We start from the raw sequence: 19,561 nt of genomic DNA on the forward strand, positions 1-19,561 counted from the left end.
GTGCCTGGCTGCTGGATGAGACCCAAAGGGCCTGGACAGCTCAGTCAGTAGAGCAGGAGACTCTTAATCTCAGGGTTGTGGGTTCGAGCCCCACTGGGTGAAACATTCCTGCATTGCAGAGGGTTGGACTAGATGACCCTCGGGGTCCCTCCCAACTCTTCCATGATTCTGTGATCTAGCCCAGTGGCCAAATACCAGTCTATGATTCTATGGCCATAACAGATTGGAGAACTGGGCCAAAACTAACAAAATGAATTTCAGCTGTCCCTCCAAGTGGCCCTGTTTTCCAGGACAGTCCCGGATTTACAAAATCAAATCCTTGTAGAGTTGGATGGGCCCCCAATGGTCATCTAGTCCAACCCCAAAAGGAGCTGTCCCAGTTTCTGATTTGATCCTGGAATGTCTCGCTTTTCTTTATGGTGTCCCTATTTTCATTGGAGAAATGTTGGAGGGTATGGAGTTCTGCAGCCCCCGAGCCAAGGAGATGAGTAACCTATAGAAGACACCAGAAGGCAGTCCTGGATAGGGAAATTTTTCAGTCTTTTATTATGTTTTTATGTATGCTGGAAGCCGTCCAGAGTGGCTGCTGCATCCCAGTCAGATGGGTGGGGTATAAATAATACATCATCATCATTATTATTATTATTATTATTATTATTATTATTATTATTATTATTGAATAGGACGTCCCAATTTCCACTGGAGAAATCTTGGAGGGTATGTTTCAATGGGGACAAATGTACGGTTCTGCACTTAGGTAGGAAGAACCAGATGCACCAATATAGGACGGGGACACCTGGCTTACTAACATTACATGTGAAAAGGATCTCGGGATCTTAGTAGACCGCAAACTTGACATGAGTCAACTGTCTGATGCAGCACCAAAAAAGGCTAATGCTATTCTAGGCTGCATCAACAGAATTCTAGTGTCCAGATCAAGGGAAGTCATAGTGCCACTCTATTCTGCCTTGGTCAGCCCCTGCCTGGAATACTGTGTCCATTTCTGGGTTCCACAATTTAAGAAGGATGTTGACAAGCTGGCTTTGACAAATCTTCCTCTTCACTAAATGTCTTGCAATATCCTCTTTCATTCATCTACAAAAACAGTTCAAAGATTAATCACAATTGCCATAGCTAGCTGATTTTCTTTTCATGCATATCGTGGACATCGTAGATTCCAACAGTTTATTCTTTTCCATGTTCTGGAACGACCTTTCCCTGCATTGCAGGAAGAAGAAGAAGAAGATGATGATGATTTTAAAATTTTCATTTTAGCGGTGGTGGTGGGCAAATTACCACCCATTCTGGGATGCTCTGTGAGCAAAGGGCTTTGCACCCGTCTGCTGGCACCCTCTTTCAATAGCTTTTAATATCTCCAGTCCGAAAAGAGAAAAAGAGGCATGAAGGCAGGGAGGGGAGTTTGCTGTGCCCAAAACTTTGCTCCTGCCTGCAGATGCTGGGAGAAAGATCTGATTGTTTTGCATGAAAAGCTGAGGTTCGCCCCGGCAGGAGATGAGAAGCGATCAAGGGCATAGTGACCTGATGCCAAGGAGGTGGTGTGAGGGGCTTGGGCGTTCCAAGCCAGAGACCTTTCGTTACCTGCATATGAAAAAGATTAGCAAAGGACATGGCATCTCAAAGCCTGGATACCTCAGTTGGTGAGAGCGTGGTGCTGATAAGGCCAAGGTTGCAGGTTCGATTCCTGCCTTGCAGGGGGTTGGAGTAGATGACCCTCAGGTTCCTTTCCACTTCTACGATTCTATGAATCCAGTTCTCTCCACAGCCACCAATCTGCCATGGTGTGGCTCTGCGTAAGGCAGCTTCCCTACTCCCCCATCAGATGGGAGGAATATCATTATTATTATTATTATTATTATTATCCTCCAGGATTACCTCTTCACAAACTCAGCCCTGCACTACAACTCCCAAATCCCATGGAACTTCAGCTGGGCGCTCAGCCCTCTTGCTCCCAAGTCCTGCCTCTCTGTCGCCTCCTTGCTTCCTCCCAGCAATTGCCTCACACTGTGGGCTCCCTGGGGGCAGAGACCTGTCGGGTTTCCTGCTTTTGCAATTTGTAATCTGCAGATTGGGGAGCCTGTCAAAAAGCTGAAGACAGATGCAACATCACCCTCTCTCCTCTGCCCAGGGGCAAAGCGGATGCGGCACAAACAAACATCCCCAGATTCAGTGAAGTAAGAGCCCCGCTCAATCTGGGTCAAACCAAACTGGGTCAGCAGGGCCAAAAGGCGGAGATCCCGCTAAGTCAAGCAAGAGAGAGCAGGGCATGCCAGGGCACGAACTCTGAACTGCGAGTGCTGCACCAATTATTTTTAAAGCAATATTATGTTTTTACACAATGGGAAACATGTGATTTCACATTCTTGGGGCATGTACATCCATGTTGCGGATTAATCCAGGGCTCGGTCTCAGGTTCTGACCCCCCCCCCCCCTTTTCTGAAGCTTCCTGGGTGGTTTTGGTTGTGCTTCAGACATAGACATAGAATCATGTTGCTGACAAGGACACCAGTGGTCATCTAGTCCAACCCCCTGCAATGCAGGTGCCCAAGGTGGGGTTCAAACCCGCAACCCTGTGATTTCAATCCCATCTCATTGCAATCAGGAGCCACAGAAATGCAAAACTGGTTTCATAAGCCCATGGGGGACCTAGATCTAAGTTTCCTTAAACTGCAGCCACTCCTGCCAATTGATTTTGAAACCAAGGGACGTCTTGATTTGTGTGGCATGGTCGTCAACGGTCAGTTTTTCTTTTTAAAAAGAAAAAAACTTCCATTGGGCTAGTGGAAGAAGTTGATATATGAAAATGATATATAGGTGGTACATGACCCCAGTCAAGCTTGCAAAAATATACCATTTGTCTGATAATAAATGTTGGAAATGTAAAGAAACTGAAGGAACGTTCTTTCACCTCTGGTGGACCTGCCCTAGAGTTAAGGCTTTCTGGGAAATGATATATAATGAGTTGAAAAAGGTATTTAAGTATACCTTCCCTAAGAAACCAGAGGCCTTTCTTTTAGGCATCGTCGGCCAGAGGGTGTTAAAGAAGGACCGAACATTTTTTATGTATGCAACAACAGCAGCAAGGATACTTATCGCCAAGCACTGGAAAACCCAAGATTTGCCCACACTGGAAGAATGGCAGATGCAACTGATAGACTATATGGAATTAGCAGAAATGACTGGCAGAATCCGAGACCTGGGAGAAGAGGCTGTGGAGGAGGACTGGAAGAAATTTAAGGACTATTTACAAAAATCTTGTAAATTGTATGAGTGTTAAGAAAGATGCAAGATTATAAATAATATGGCACCATTAAGTTAGTCGAAAGGAATATGAAGATAAGTGAAAACATAAGAAAAGATAAATTTTGGATAAATATTATGTTAAAATCAAGCTTTTAAGGTTTGGGTAAAATTATCTAAAATTAGGGACACAATATTGGAAAATTATAAAATAAGAATTGAAACAAGGTTATAAATTGCTGGGTAAAGTTTGATAAACTTGGAACGCAGGAACGAGAGACGCGAGGAAGTCCAATGAGGCGAAGAAAATATGGCTATTGTAAAGTTACATGTTATTTTGTTTGTTTTTTCTATTGTATTAAGAAAATATTTAATAAATATCTTATAAAAAAAGAAAAGAAGTTTCCTTGAGCAAATATGTGAAAGTCCTTTGTTTGAGCTCAAGCCATTGCTACTGCACAGAAGCATCAAGAGATGTGGGTGTCATTTTTCTTGCATTCTCTTGGCTGCCTAGAAGCAAATACCGTATGTTGTAATCAGCCCCCAGTTGTTTTGTTTTCAAAGCTCTTAGAGGAATTCTGCAAGAATCTGTGTGATCTGCTCTTACAATGTCCCACACTGGCAATTTTTGGGGGGAGGCAGACCCTCCACGTGTCCCTATTTTCCAGGGACAGTCCTGGATTTACAGAAGCCATCCCGGTTTCTGATTTGATCCTACTTTCCCATTGGACGTCCCTATTTTCATCAGAGAAATGTTGGAGGTTATGGAGTTATGTGACCCCCAAGCCAAGGAGGTAAATAACTATACAACCTTTAGAAGACATCTGAAGGCAGCCCTGTATAGATAAGTTTCTTAATTCTGTTGGGAGCCGCCCAGAGTGGCTGGGGAAACCCAGCCAGGTGGGCGGGGTATAAATAAGGTAAAGGTAAAGGTACCCCTGCCCGTACGGGCCAGTCGTGTCCGACTCTGGGGTTGTGCGCCCATCTCACTTAAGAGGCCAAGGCCCAGTGCTGTCCAAAGACACTTCCGGGTCACGTGGCCAGCGTGACAAAGCTGCTCTGGCAAGCCTGCACCAGTGCAGCACACGGAAACGCAGTTTACCTTCCTGCTATAAAGTGGTACCTATTTATCTACTTGCACTTAAGGGTGCTTTCGAACTGCTAGGTTGGCAGGCGCTGGGACCGCGCGGGGATTCGAACCGCCGACTTGACGATCGGCAAGTCCTAGGCACTGAGGTTTTACCCACAGCGCCACCTGCGTCCCTCCGGGGTATAAATAATAAATTGTTGTTGTTGTTGTTGTTGTTGTTGTTATTCTCTTATATATGTTGGAAACGACCCAGAATGGCTAGGGCAACTCAGGCAGATGGGTGGGTAGTATTGTTGTTGGTATTAAAGACATCCCTGTTTTCATCAGAGTAATGTTGGAGGGTATGGAGAGGGTAATAGAAACAATTAACTTGACCGTACAGAAAAATTCTTTGATGTTAATTACTTTAATTTTTTTTTAATCTTAACCTTTCTTCATAGGGGAGTTGCTCCAATCCCTGGATCATTTGGGTTGCTCTTTTCCAAAACTTTTTTCAAATCCTGAATATCCTTTTCCAGAGGAGGCGACCAAAACTGACCACAGCATACGTCCCAATGCAGCCTCGCCATAGATTTGCATAATTGCATTGCTAGGTGCCAATTTTGTTTTCGATTCCTTTCCTAATGAAAGGAAAACACCTTTTGCAAACAGATGAAATCAAACAATGCAGCTGCCTTCTTCCTGGTCCGTGGTTCAGAGTCAACATGGGAAGGTGCCACTTGAAAAAATCTGACACCTATTTTCCCCCCTGGGCGATGCAAACACCCAGGTGCCTCTGACACCCAAAGAACTTTTGACAGCCACTAGAGGCGGGTGCACAGAGCCAAGGCGATAACTTGGAGGCACCCAGATGTTTTGCACATGCAAGGAGAGGCCAGGAGGGAGCTGCTATTAAAAAAACCATGAGGGTGCACACACATAACAGACACAAAATCCGCAGGAAACCAATCCTTCACCTTTCAGAATTTATGAAATATTCTCTGAGGAAATCACACTTTATTTTAGCATGCAGAAGCTGTACTGGCAACTCCCAGACCCACCAACATTTCTCTGTTGAAAATAGGGACGTCCCATTCCATAATGATAATTTTACTATTTACACCCCACCCATCTGACTGGGTTCCTCAGCCACTCTGGGCAACTTCCAACATATATAAAAAACATAGTGAAGGAGAATGTGGGTTGAAGGAGAATTATATGAAAATAATGTACCAGTGGTACTTAACACCTATAAAATTAGCAAAGATGTATAGAATTGCTTCAAATGTATGTTGGAAATGTAAGGAGAAGGAAGGCACATTCTACCATAGGTGGTGGATGTACAAGATAACAAAAGCCTTCTGGGAAATGAATATATTGAGTTGAAGAAATGTTTTAAATGATGTTTGTAAAAAAACCAGAGATACCAAAGGAGCAGAAACGACTATTTGTGTCTTTCTTTCTTTGGTGATCACTCATAGCCAAGTAAGATTGTCTTCCATAAACATGGTTTTAAAAGTGAGTCCGTAAGTTACTGTGGAGGCCAATTCTGGATCCACACATCCTTCCACAGTGGGGACATTGGTTTCCAGGCAGGAGTTGATCCCGGTGAGAGTTTGCCAAGCGTGCCTTCCTCTTAGCCTGTTTCTCCCTTTCGTCCTGAGTTCGAGTGTCTTCAAAGCCCATGACACCTTTGGGAAAGCCTATTCTCCAATTGGAGCACTCACAGGCCAGTGTTTCCCAATTGTTGGTGTTGATACTACTTTTTTTTAGGTTTGCCATGAAAGAGTCTTTAAACCTCTTTTGTTGGCCACCAGCATTGCACTTTCCATTTTTAAGTTCGGAATAGAGTAGTTGTTTTGGAAGACGATCATCAGGCATCCGCACAACATGACCAGGGAGACAAAGTTGATGTTGAAGAATCATTGCTTCAACACTGGTGATCTTTGCTTCTTCCAGTACACTGGTATTAGTTCGCCTGTCTTCCCAAGTGATGTGTACAATTTTTCAGAGACACTGTTGATAGAATCTTTCGAAGAGTTGGAGATGGTGTTTACAGATTATGCCGAAATGGCGAGAATGACCGGGAGAATCAGAAACCAGGAAGAGAAGAACTTTAAGAAGGAATGGGAAAAAATTATAATGTATCAAGAAACACTGTAAACAACTAAAAACTTTGGCAGGATTTGAGTAACACTTGTGTTAAAAAACTAAGGGAAAGAATGGATTACTGTATTATTATTTTTTAAATAGAGAAAATAAGTGAAGTTGTTGAAAAATATTGATAATGGTAACCATGGAAGGGCGAAGGGGAGTCAAAGGATTCAGGGAATCCTAAATGATGATGTTAATGTTTAATGTTTGAATTTAAATTTGCAATGTAAAACTTAGTAATAATAATGAAACATGAAATGTGTTTTTCCCCCCCAAAAAACCTCTCTATACAGCGTTACCTTTAGATGTCTCGGTGCTTGATAACTCCAGACCCTCCCACATTTTTCCAATGAAAATAGGAATATCCTAAGGAAAAACAGGACATTCTGGAATCGAATCAGAAACCAAAATGGCTTCTAGGTCTGTCCCTGGAAAACAGGAGCACTGGAGGGTTTGCTGTACTAATAACTCCAAATATTTCCTCTGCAGAAGGAAATATGTTGTAGTGTAGCCTTTTGGTGGGAAGAGAGATTATAAAAAAGGTTTTGAGGCTTGAGGCCTGGTTGGGGGGGGTGACTACACAGGTTTTTAGGGTATCCTAACCTGTCCTCCTTCATTAGAAACCTTTCCCATTAGACAAATCCTTCAAATCTTGTCTTAAGGACACATTTTGTGTATGAATAGAGGAGGTCTGTTACCTGAATTCCAGAACTAAGGTATCTGCCATCTCAAAAGACTGGCCAGGTAATGGAATGAGCGGCCATCGTCAGGTATCTTGACAGACAGGAGGCAAGCCGTACGCTCAAATTTCTGTTGCAGATGCAGATTTCTGTGTGAGGCTTTTGGGTGGTCTTTGGCTAAGGGGCGAGGCAAATGCAAAAGTCTTTAAAAGTTCCTGCGCAGCTTTGTTGGGGGTCGTCACTTCCTTGCAAAAGAGCAGGAGACTCAGTTGCAACAGGAAAATAAAGGTCTTCTTTGCTTTCCTTCTGCTGGTTCCGGCCTCCATCCATTCTTCTCTGACCCATCATGGACTTAAGGGAGTCCCTTGGGGAGCTGGGCTGCAAAAACGAACCCCTTTGTTTGACGCGCAGCATAAATTAAGAATGCAGAGTTTTAGAGAAGAAGAGCTTTACTGCGTTAAAATCCACTTCTTCCTAAACAACTTGCTTCCAAACAGTCTGCCTGAGATTCCCTGCTGCTCAGAACTGAGGCGACTGACTCTGACTGACATCTTACAGAGAAGCAAAAGTGAAACTGGCTGCCAAGTCACATGACTCAGAGTGACTCCCCCGTTGGCAGTCAGGCCTCAATGACTTGACTGGGCAGGCCCAGCACTTCCCAGCCTGCCTTGCGGCTTCGGCTCTCAGGTGTCTTGGTCACATGAACCATAGAATCCTAGAGTTGGAAGAGACCACCAGGGCCATCGAGTCCAACCCCCTGCCAAGCAGGAAACACCATCAGAGCACTCCTGACATGTGGTTGTCAAGCCTCTGCTTCAAGACCTCCAAAGAAGGAGACTCCACCATGATCCTTGGCAGCAAATTCCACTGTCCAACAGCTCTTACGGTCAGGAAGTTCTTCCTAATGTTTAGGTGGAATCTTCTTTCTTGTAGTTTGGATCCATTGCTCCGTGTCCGCTTCTCTGACATTGTTTCTATAATGGAGCCTCACCAAGGAGAGCTAGAAGCAGCAACTGAGAATTTGGAGAGAATTTGGAGAGGACCTGAGAGTCACAGGGGACTGCAATAATTAAATTTGTCACCTCCATCGAACTGCTAGGTTGGCAGGAGCAGGGACCAAGCAACGGGAGCTCACCCCGTCGTGGGGATTCGAACTGCCGACCTTCTGATAGGCAAGTCCTAGGCTCTGTGGTTTAGACCACAGCGCCACCCGCGTCCCAGGGTATGAACTAGCCCGTCATCATTTCTGTCCCAGGGTGGCTTGCCATCCAAATTTAAATGTTCAGAAGGTAGAGACTCTCACCTCTTGCACCCTTTTCCTCCTTGTGAACGGAACTCCCTGCCAGCCACAGATTTTAGTCCCGCTCACCCTTTGAGCCAACCCCCCTTTTAATCTTATCCAGGGCCAAATTGCACATGGGCTTGTTCCTTTATTTGCACCCTGATTTCTCCAAGCCAAGCCCAGATACGGCAACTGAGCGGCACGTGGCTTGAGGGGATGAAATATACTCGGAGTCGTGTAGTGATTTCATGCTCTTTATTGCAGCTTGTAAAACAGTGAAGGAATCACCCCCCACCCCCCCACGCCAAAAAAACTTCTGGTTTTATATACATTATTAACACAATGGGTCCCGTTTGACAGACTGAGTGACAGCCATTTGAAGTACGAGTCTCAGCGGTGGTTGGCCTCGTCAACTGGCAACTGCTGGTAGGCCTGGGCCAAGTCTAGGTTGCCAAAAATCTTAGACCCTGCCAGGGTGGCAAGGACATGGCTGACCACTGGCACTGGGTATGCATGAGCCGTAAGGGCCTTGTTTGTGGGCTTGATGGGCATGGTGATCGGGGTTTCCCAGGGGGCGTTGGGCACCGGCTCAAGCACTCCTTGTTCCACAAGCTGGTCTAATTCCTCGTCTGTGCGGGGTTTCAGGGCAAATGGGACTCAGCAGGCCTTGATTCGGCAGGATCTAGTTGTAGGCCAACAGGGGGCCAGTATATCATCCCAATGCTCCGTCAAAAAAACTCTGGAAATGCTTTGCATCCACATAGGAGCTGGTGTGGTTCATCCCAGTGATGGCTAAGCTGGCCTAGGACTCCTTGACCACAATCAAGTGTAACCGACACTTCCACCCTCAATCTTGTACATTGAAGGTTCCCACCCCCATCACGGGGACCTCACAATTTTGGAAGTCCTGGAGGGTGAATGGGGCCAGCCTGAGCTTGGGGCCACCATTTGGACACAACTTCTTTAATGTCCATGCTGAGATTATGGGCAGGGTTGAGCCTGTTTCGAGCTCCATGCAGCACAGGGCCCCCTATATCTGTAAAGGTAAAGGTAAAGGGACCCCAGACCATTAGGTCCAGTTGCAGACGACTCTGGGGTTGCGGCGCTCATCTTGCTTTACTGGCCGAGGGAGCCGGTGTACAGCTTCCGGGTCTCTTCTGGCGAACCAGAGCAGCACACAGAAATGCCGTTTACCTTCCCGCCGGAGTGGTACCTATTTATCTACTTGCACTTTGACGTGCTTTCGAACTGCTAGGTTGGCAGGAGCAGGGACTGAGCAGCAGGAGCTCATCCCATCACAGGGATTCAAACCGCCGACCTTCTGATTGGCAAGCCCTAGGCTCTGTGGTTTAACCCATATTGCCACCCGCGTTCCTCCTATATCTGTACCTCAGTGTAATTTTTTTCCACGTTGGAATGGGCAACTGCTATATCTGACAGTCCGTGATCTCTGTCGAGTTGCTTTGGTGTGTCAGACCGCGGGGCCTGGGACTCTTAGGTCGGCTATCAGATGTGAGGCGTCCTCTGCCCGTGGTTCTCCCCACAGGTGGTGCAGTTCCCCTCTTCTGGCCGAGGCAGTTGTGGTGGGCGTGCGGCTTGTGGAAGCCACTGCACTCGGTGCACGTCCTCCCTGTCGGATTACGAGTCGTCGGTGAGGTCTTCGTGGTGGGTCCTCGGTTGGGACGATGAGTTCGGCTATAATCCTTGCGCAGACCTCTCAGCGGGTTCGTTTGCCAGGGCCTCCTCTAGGGCGACCAGGAATGTCAGGTCCTTCTTGGTGTGGTGGCGCCACTGCAACTTCTCATCCCTCAGGCCACCCATGAGCCAGTTGCGGAGCATGTTCTCCAGCTCTGTGAAGTTGCAGAGCCTGGCAGCCTGGCAGAGCGAGGTTATGGTTTCTCCAGGGGCCTGCTGCTTTGCGTAGAAGGCGTTGTGACACGCTACCACCAAGGCTTGCTGTGAGAAGGGCCCCTTCAGCCATTCCATTATCGTGTTGTAGCGAATGGTCGTGATAAAGAAGAACAATCTGAGTGAGAGACTGCTGGTGTCCTTCTACCGAGGCTCCATAGAGAGCATTCTCACATACTGTATTTGTTCCTGGTTCTCCAGCTGTACAGCTAGGAAGAGGAAGGTGCTCCAGAAGGTCATAACCACAGCCCAAAGGATTATTGGTCATCCCCTCCCATCTTTGGAAGAACTGTACGGTTCCCGTTGTCTTAGGAAAGCAAACAATATCCTGCAGGATGCATCTCACCCGGGACACAGTCTGTTTGTACTACTGCCTTCTGGCAGGAGATACAGAAACATCAAGTCAAGGACAAATAGACTGAAAAATAGTTTCTATCCAAGAGCTGTGGCCTTCTTAAATGCAGTAACTCGATAGTGTGACCTGGGAGTTTGATGGGTGTGGGTGTGGGTGTGGCTGGAATGTGGTTTGTTTGGTTGTTGTTGTTGTGTTGCTTTTGTTGTTTTTAAGGGATGGCATCCAATTTCGTTGCACTTGTGCAATGTTGCACTTGTGTAATGACAATAAAGAATCTATCTATCTATCTATCTATCTATCTATCTATCTATCTATCTATATTTTCAGGTGCGAGGAGGGCCTGGGTGATCTCGAACGTTTCCTCTCCGCAGATGCTGAAGAATGTTGCCTTCTTCTTGGCTGTGTCGGTGACGTCCTTTGCCTCCAGGAGGAACTGGAAGCGGGTGGCGTATCCTTCTCAGTCTCCTGATGCTAGGCTGAACGGCATGAAGCTGTTGTCTGTTGCCATTCCGGATTCTTGGGTCCTGGGGCTGTAGCCTGGATGTGCGGTGCGATGCAGCAGTGCGGCCAGTGGTGGGATCCCACCTTCGTCACCAGTGAAATATATTTTGTGTTCTTTATTGCAGCTCATAAAACAGTGAAGGAATCCATCCTTCCCCCAAAAAACTTCTGACTTTATATACATTATTTACACAATGGGTCCCATCTGGTTGACTGATTCTGCTTCCCTCCTGCAGTCCAGATTTGGCTGCTCCTGCAGGCCAATCACGTTCTTGCATTCTAGGCTCCTACCTGCCTATTGTTCTAGGATCCAAGCTTAGTACATAACATGAGACTTAAAATGTTTCATCGCAGCACATCAGATCACTTAGGGATGTTTCTTCATGTCATTTAAAGTTTGCCGTGCCCATCAATCTTCATTTAAAGCACACTGGCTGGTGGTGGTAACCTCTATTATTGGACTACTGCAATGTGCTCTCTGTGTGGCTGCCCTTGAGATTGGTCCAGAAGTTGTAGCTGGTGCAAAATAATAAGAATAAGAACTTATTTCTTATATCCATCCATCTGACTGGGTTGCCCCAGCCATTCTGGGGGGGGTGGGGTTCCAGCACATAGAAAAACATAATAATCCATAAAATTAGGGATTAAAGGGGCAGAAATTCCAAAAAAGATGATTAAATTGTCTAGGCACAAAAGTGGAAGGAAGAAGAAGTTCCAACCAAAGAAGAATGGAGGATAAGTAAGGTTGTTTCATTATGTTTTGATATAGGTTGGAAGCTGCCTAGAGTGGCTTGAACAACCGTCAGATAGGCAGGGTACTGATAATAAAATGGTGGTTGTTGTTGTTGACTGTCAGGTCTTTGACCGCAATAAAGATTGATTGGTTGGTGGCAGTGGTGGTTGCCTATGCTGAACTGGCAAAGTTAACAGCCAAAACAGGAGAACCAAATAATTATTGCTTTGTGGAAGGATAGAAGCCCTTTTTGGACTGTTTAAGGAAATATTGCAGTTTGATTAACTCGCAGGCAGGATTAGAAATGATAGCAACAGAAGAAATTAGAGATTACAGTATCAAGAGGGAAGTGTGCAGTAGAGGGGAAGAAATTAAATCACTGTGGAAAATGGGGTGGAAGTCGGAAAGAGATTAATTTATTATCTGTTGATATATGTTAAATCTTTGAAAACTTAATAGAAAAATTATAAAAATTAAATAAAATACTAAACATTGAAAACTTCCTTATACATATCTGCCTTCAATGACTTCTAAAAGTTGTGTAGTTATTTATTTCCTTGACTTCTGCTGGGAGGGTGCCACCACCGAGAAGGCCCTGATTCCTTGAAACCTGTCTTCTCGCATGGAGGGAACCACCAGGAGACCCTCAGAAAAAGGCAGAGTATAAATAAAGATATATCAAGAATGATAAATACAGAGCACAAATTATTATTAGCAGTATTATTTGTATTCATTGCATGCCCAAGTTCCCAGGGCACGTTGCAACATTTAAGAATGAAATGAAAACAATGGAAGCAGCTGACAAGGGAAAGCAGAGTCCAGCGACACACCAAACAATGAGCTGTTTCATAGGTTGCTGGGTTAATCTCCTTTGGGTGAGTAAAATCCAGGTGCCTTCTCTCGAGATAAATCGCTGCCTGTGCCAGGATATTGAGAGGGTGGCTCTGGGCATGTCCCTACCTCTCTCTCCTTTCTCTCTCTCTGTCCTTTTTCACATGGTTATTGCAAGGAGAAAACAGATCCAGCTAATCCCAGGGGCCTAATATGTAATCGCAAATTCTTCCAAGGAATGGATGGTGATTTCCCAATCGAGGCCCTCCTAGCAGGAAAGCAGGAAACTGGAAGAAGGAGGAAGGGTGGGGAGATGCACAACACCGGCCGCTCCTTGTCTCCCATGGAGCAACTCGGGCCTCTCTCCTTCCACCTTGGCACATGCACAGCAATTTGTAGGACTTTCAGGAGAGAGCCTGCAGCACCCGGATCAGGCCAAATGGGTCCCACCGAATCCAGCATCCCCACCTCAGCCACATGCCTCTTCTAGGAAGCAGGCAAGTAGGACCGTCTGAATGCAACAGCCATGGTCACGGGGGGAGCAGGGTTTCCTCTGGGGTAGCCCCTCAATTGGTGGAAGCCATCTTTATATAGCTATAGATCCATCACCGATATAATAAGCAGAGTCTGCTGGATCAGGCCAATGGCTTACTAGCAGTACACGTGAAAAGGATCGAGGGGTCTTGGTGGACCACAAGCGGAACATGAGTCAACAGCAAAAGAAGCTAACACTATTCTAGGCTGCATCAACAGAAGCCTAGTGTCCACATCAAGGGAAGTCATAGTGCCGCTCTATTCTGCCTTGGTCAGACCACACCTGGAATATCCTGTTTCAAATTCTGGGCACCATGTTTTAAGAAGGATCTTGACAAGCTGGAAGGTGGGCAGAGGAGGGAGACCAAGATGATCAAGGGCCTAGAAGCCAGGCCTGATGAGGAACAGTTGAAGGAATTGGATCTGTTTAGCCTGGAAAAGAAGGGACGCGGGTGGCGCTGTGGGTTAAACCACTGAGCCTCTTGGGCTTGCCGATCGGAAGGACGGCGGTTCGAATCCCCAGGACGCGGTGAGCTCCCGTTGCTCGGTCCCTGCTCCTGCCAACCTAGCAGTTCGAAAGCACCTCAAAGTGCAAGTAGATAAATAGGTACCGCTCCGGTGGGAAGGTAAACGGCGTTTCCGTGCGCTGCTCTGGTTCGCCAGAAGCGGCTTAGTCCTGCTGGCCACATGACCCGGAAGCTGTACGCCGGCTCCCTCGGCCAATAAAGCGAGATGAGCGCTGCAACCCCAGAGTCGGCCACGACTGGACCTAATGGTCAGGGGTCCCTTTACCTTTACCTTTAGCCTGGAAAAGAGGAAACTGAGAGGAGATATGATAGCCATCTTCAAATATATGAAGGGGTGTCACCTACAATTCTATGATTCTATGACTAGTTAGTCTCTTTGCCACTAAAAATAAAACAAAACAGAGGCTCTGTGCAATGCATGCCTCCATGGAGGAAAGCACCTCTGAGTTCATTAGGACTTACTCCTGAGTAAGCCTGCAGAAGGCTTCTTTTCTGCTCCCCTCCCTTCCACCATTTCCCAGGTGATTGAAAAAGCCTGGTTTTTGTGCTGCATACAGTATTTAAATTTCTTTCCTGTCTCCAGGGCAATCTCCCCAAAGATGATGGATTGCATCTCTTATGCAAAAACGCAGAAGAAAGCAAAACAAAGGATGCTGTCATTAGCCTGACATGGAGCCAAATCTCCCAGAACAAAGATTAGGTTGCCTTTTTCATCTCCAGAGGTGTCCAGTGTTGTTGCCACATCATTCTGCAGGGGGGAAAAGCGAGGGGGGTCCTTGATTGCTGCATCAGGCAGAAGGACCACTTGGGGCCTGAATCAAGCTCCTGAAATTTGCAGCCCTGAAGTTCGGAAGCCCTGAAATTTGCAGAAATGCAGTTAAAACAGAAAACACTTCTATACTTTTCTCTCTGTCTCTCAAACACGAACAAAATCCCTCTGAACTGGACAGAGCAATTGTAATGTTTGCTTATGATGGATTTGGAGCAGGATTTGCTCCCAGAGCAAGAAATTTGGTGGGGTTTGGTGGTGCCTGAACGGAGGGCAGCGAGGAGCTGCCACCATTGAGTTCGTGACATGACCGGAAAGCCTCATTGATTTATATTTATTTATTGCATTCATATGTCTATTTTTATTGCATTTGCCTTTATAGCGCACCTTTCCTTTTCTAAGGAGCTCAAGGGTGCCCCCCAAGATCACATCCATCAGGAAGGATTCTGTCCTCTTGGGGAAAGTCACATTATTCTTTTCTTAATTTTATTAAGCATCAAGTCCCCAAATGCCTTTGGCTTAATGTAAGATCCACCACATGTGATAAAATGACCCCTCACTGGCTTTACATTTTCAATACTTATTTGATACATTTTTGTAAATTTGAGCCACCTTCTTTGGGGGTAAATACCATCTATAAAGGGACACGGATGGTGCTGTGGGTTAAACCACAGAGCCTAGGACTTGCCGATCAGAAGGTCGGCGGTTCGAATCCCCGTGACGGGGTGAGCTCCCATTGCTCGGTCCCAGCTCCTGCCAACCTAGCAGTTCGAAAGCACGTCAAAGTGCAAGTAGATAAATAGGTACTGCTCCAGCAGGAAGGTAAACGGCGTTTCCGTGCTCTGGTTTGCCAGAAGTGGCTTAGTCATGCTGGCCACATGACCCGGAAGCTGTACTCCGGCTCCCTCGGCCAATAAAGCGAGATGAGTGCCGCAACCCCAGAGTCGGCCACAACTAGACCTAATGGTCAGGGGTCCCTTTACCTTTACCTTTACCATCTATAAAGCATCTTGTAATTGTTTTTTTTAAGCCATAACACGCTATAAATTTCCTTCCTATTTTCCCAAGCTTTTCCTAGGCAGCCATATCTATATTATATACTTAGCTAGCTTAACCATTGTTATTTTAAAATTTTCATCCTTCGTTTCCCATGCTAGCAGCAACTTTTACATTTCAGAAATTCATTTCTCATCCTTTTCACCTAAACCTGTCTCAAAGCTGGAACTTTGCTTAGCAAATCCATTCTTTAAATCCCTTTTATCAATTTCATTTAACTGAGGATATTGAAACCACCAAGTTTTGCACTTCATCAAACTTTTTAAGCCTACGTTCACTCCTCCCTTCCAAACTGACTCCGAAAATCACCCGTTGACTGAAAACATTTGTGCTAATCTGGGCAAACTCATTCTTGTGTGACCCACTTCCATTATTCATCAGCCACCCAGAAATAATAATATGAATAATAGTAATTTTATTTTCACCCGCCTATCTGACTGGGTGGAAACCAAATGCCAGATTGTTCCAGCTTAATGGAGTTCGTTTGGGGAAAGTTTTACAAAAAATCAAAATCCAAAAAAGCAAAAGAAAACCCCAAAATGATTTCTCGCCCACGTATCTCTTTCCATATGTTTTCAGTGTGGGACTAAGCGCTCTTCCCCATAGGATTTTTCCAGGGGAGTCCCCAGGACAGTTTTCCGCATGTTCCTTCCTTCTTCAGTCTTCAGATTGGCATCTCAGGAGGTGGAGACAACTCTCACCTCACCTTGAAGTCTCTCCAAGTAAAGGCCTCCTTCTTATCCTTTTTCACACTCTCTCTCTTTGTTTCCACAAAGCTAAGGATGCAAAAGCAAACAGGGACTTTTGTCTGGAGATGTTGGCTTTCGCAGTCAACGCCCAAACGCCACCCCAGGGCGAAACCTGCAGGCAAAATGGGTAACTGGGTCAGGGCAAAGGGGTTCTTGCACATGTGGAGCCGCTGGCAAGAGCCTCATCCTGCTTCATCCTGAGGCCACAGCAACCGATACGCTGACAGCAAGCGGGCAACTCTCCAGAAGAAAATACCGCACCCCCAAAAAACCCCAGTGAGAAATTCAGTGTCTGTTTTCCGGCTTTGCTGCATATGTTCATCTGGAAGGCAAATGAGCTTCTGCTCCCACAAGGAGAGTATGGCGTCTGGGCAGTGGCATAGCAGGGGTTGCCAGAACCTGGAGAAAGGAAATTATTCATAGAATCATAGAATGGTGGATCTGGAAGGGACCCTGAGGGTCATCTAGTCCAACCCCTGCAATGCAGGAATCCTGCCCACAGCCATCCCTGAGGTGGGCTTGAATCACCAAGCTTTTAATTAACAGCTAGATGCCCTTTCCGCCAGCTCTGATGTGTGTTTCATTCCAAAATGCAGGGAGAGACTCCCAGCTGTCAGGAGACTGTCTTCTAAGCAGCGCTTTAGTTTTTATTTATTAGATTTATTAGATTCCAAGTGAGTGGCATACAAAGGGTGAACAGGTTAAGTCGGTAATGATATAATGGGCAAAGGACTTTGGACATAAAATACAGATGGTAGATTGGGAAAGGTTATGGAAATCAGATTCAGGTTGCAGTGTAAAGCTGCACAATCTTTATACCCAATTACTTGGTGATAAGCTCCATTGACTACAGTGGAACTTACTTCTGAGTAGGCAGAGTGTGGCTCCATTTACAATAAAGGAATAAACCTCTGTGCCTCCTAAGAAATGGCAGGCTACAGAATGACTTGCAATGAAAGACTTTGAAGTGGATGGGTAACCTTTCCCTTCAAAATTATAGGAAACTTCACCATTTCCTTCATTTGGTGCAGGAATTTTATTTTCCGTATAAACAGGACTCTGCTTTAGCCCCTGCACATACCACTTTTAATTATTCTCCAAGATGGGGAGGGAAAAAGGAAAGCGGGACATTCCAGGATCAAATCAGGAACTGGGATGTCTTCTGTAATTCTGGGACTGTCCCTGGAAAAGCAGGGCCCTTGGCGGGTCTGCATGAGACCCTTTAACTTCAGTTTTGCTGGTTAAAGCCCCACATTGGGCAAAATATTCCAGCCTTGCAGGGGGTTGGACTAGATGACCCTCATGGCCCCTTCTAACTCTACAGTTCTACGATTCTGTATGCTCTTTTAGTACAGAACCTCCAGGCTGAAGTGCAGTCTATCTCTCTGTTGCGAGGTGCAAAAGTCAGAAGGCATCTCTTGCCCCCACAACCCGCTGCTGGCGTTCGGCGAGTTCATCTTCCATTTCCATCATTCATTTCTCAGGTTATAAATAAATAAAGAGATCTTTATCCTGCTGAGAGCCTGAGGGCCCTGCTCCTGCCTCCGTCTACCTGGCCCAAGGCAGGGCCTGACAGGCTTCATCAGGACTGCTGCCACGGCTCACCAGAGAGGACTCCTTGTTTTAAATTGTTTTTATATCCTTTTAAATTCTTTTTTTTCAGTCTTTCAGCGGTTTTGAACTGGGCTGTAAGGGCTCTTGGCGGGATGTGCCTGGGCGGAGAGGAGTGGGGGAGAGCAGGGGGAGGCATGGCATGGGGGGCAGCCTGGGAGAGGGGCATGCTCTGGCAGCTAGTGACTGCCATGTGCAGCCCCTCCTCCAACTTGGGGAATTGAGGTTGCCATATCAGCCAGCCCTCGGGTCTGCGACTGCTGCTGTTGAATGCCAGGTCTGCCCAGAATAAAATCTCCCTCACCCACCATCTGATTATGGATGAGGAGGCTGATCCGGCATGCATCACTGGAACCTGGGTGGGAGATGCATTTTTATATGCAAGGGCTGCAGCCCGGACTTTGGTGGCAAAGGGTGGAAGGAAGAAGAAGCCCCGACAATAATGGACTGGCATAATAAACTACAGGAATTTGCTGAAATGGCGCAGTTGACAAATAGCCTGAGAGGCAATTCAAAACAATATTTTTTTTTAAAAAAAGGGATAGATATAAGATATATGTTCAAAAATATAGTAAAGGTTCGCTATCTATGCTAGCGTTCAATTGACATTGGAGAGAAATTGAGTTGAGAAACAATATTAAGGTTACATATTGATATAGGAATGTATTAGATAAAATGTAAAGAAATATACAATAATAAGAGTACATTCATTTGTAAAAAAAAAAGAATATACAACGAGACTGACAGGAAGTCCGTAATGCTGGTACAAATGTTATTTTGAAATGGCTTTATGTCTTTTTCTTTTATTTTTTTCCTTTTCTTTTTTCTTGCTTTAGGTACATAAATTTGGTATATAAACTTTGTATACATGTTGGAAATTATATTATAATATGCCCTGTAATGTAATATCCCTGGGTGAGAGGGTCGGGGAGGGGGGGTTGCTGTGGTCTATGAGATTCTCTCTCTGTCTCCAGTTGGGGCTCCCTGTCTGTGGGAACGCCCTCCCCAGGAAAGTTCAAATTCAAATTTATTTATTTACGGCTATTAGCCCATAAAATATGTACAACCCCCAGGAAAGTTTACCTGGTGCCTTCATTACAGGTAAAAAAAAGGTAAAGGACCCCTGGACGGTTACGTCCAGTCAAAGGCGACTATGGGGTTGTGGCGCTCATCTCACTTTGAGGCCGAGGGAGCCAGAGTTTGTCCACAGACAGTTTTCCAGGTCATGTGGCCGGCAGGACTAAACCGCTTCTGGCACAACAGGACACTGACGGAAACCAGAGCGCACGGAAATGCCATTTACCTTCCCATCGCAGCGGTTCCTATTTATCTACTTGCACTGGCCTGCTTTCAAACTGCTAGGTTGGCAGGAGCAGGGACTGAGCAACGGGAGCTCACTCCATTGTGAGGATTCGAACCCCCGACCTTCCAATCGGCAAGCGCAGGAGGCTCAGTGGTTTAGACGACAGGGCCACCCGCGTCCCTGTCTTCATTATACACCTGTTCCATTTTAGCCAGGCCTTTGCTTGATCTGATTGACATCC

The 19,561-nt window shown here is 45.9% G+C and overlaps 1 protein-coding gene across 4 annotated transcripts in view; it reads right to left on the minus strand.

Moving 5' to 3' along the window:
• The window catches only part of SLC5A5 (solute carrier family 5 member 5), a 39,987-nt gene extending 32,264 nt beyond the window's left edge, over window positions 1–7,723 (minus strand). For 3 of the 4 annotated variants that reach the window (XM_083720414.1, XM_083720411.1, XM_083720413.1), the window contains exon 1: window positions 7,180–7,723. The gene's annotated coding sequence lies outside the window, so the exon portion shown is untranslated. Of the gene's footprint in view, window positions 1–983; window positions 1,096–7,179 lie in introns of all 4 variants that reach the window. The other variant, XM_083720412.1, reaches the window with a different exon arrangement.
• Between the last annotated feature and the right edge of the window lie 11,838 nt (window positions 7,724–19,561).

This window comes from Podarcis gaigeae, assembly GCF_964106915.1.
Source record: "Podarcis gaigeae genome assembly, chromosome: 18".
NCBI classification, from domain to species: domain Eukaryota; kingdom Metazoa; phylum Chordata; class Lepidosauria; order Squamata; family Lacertidae; genus Podarcis; species Podarcis gaigeae.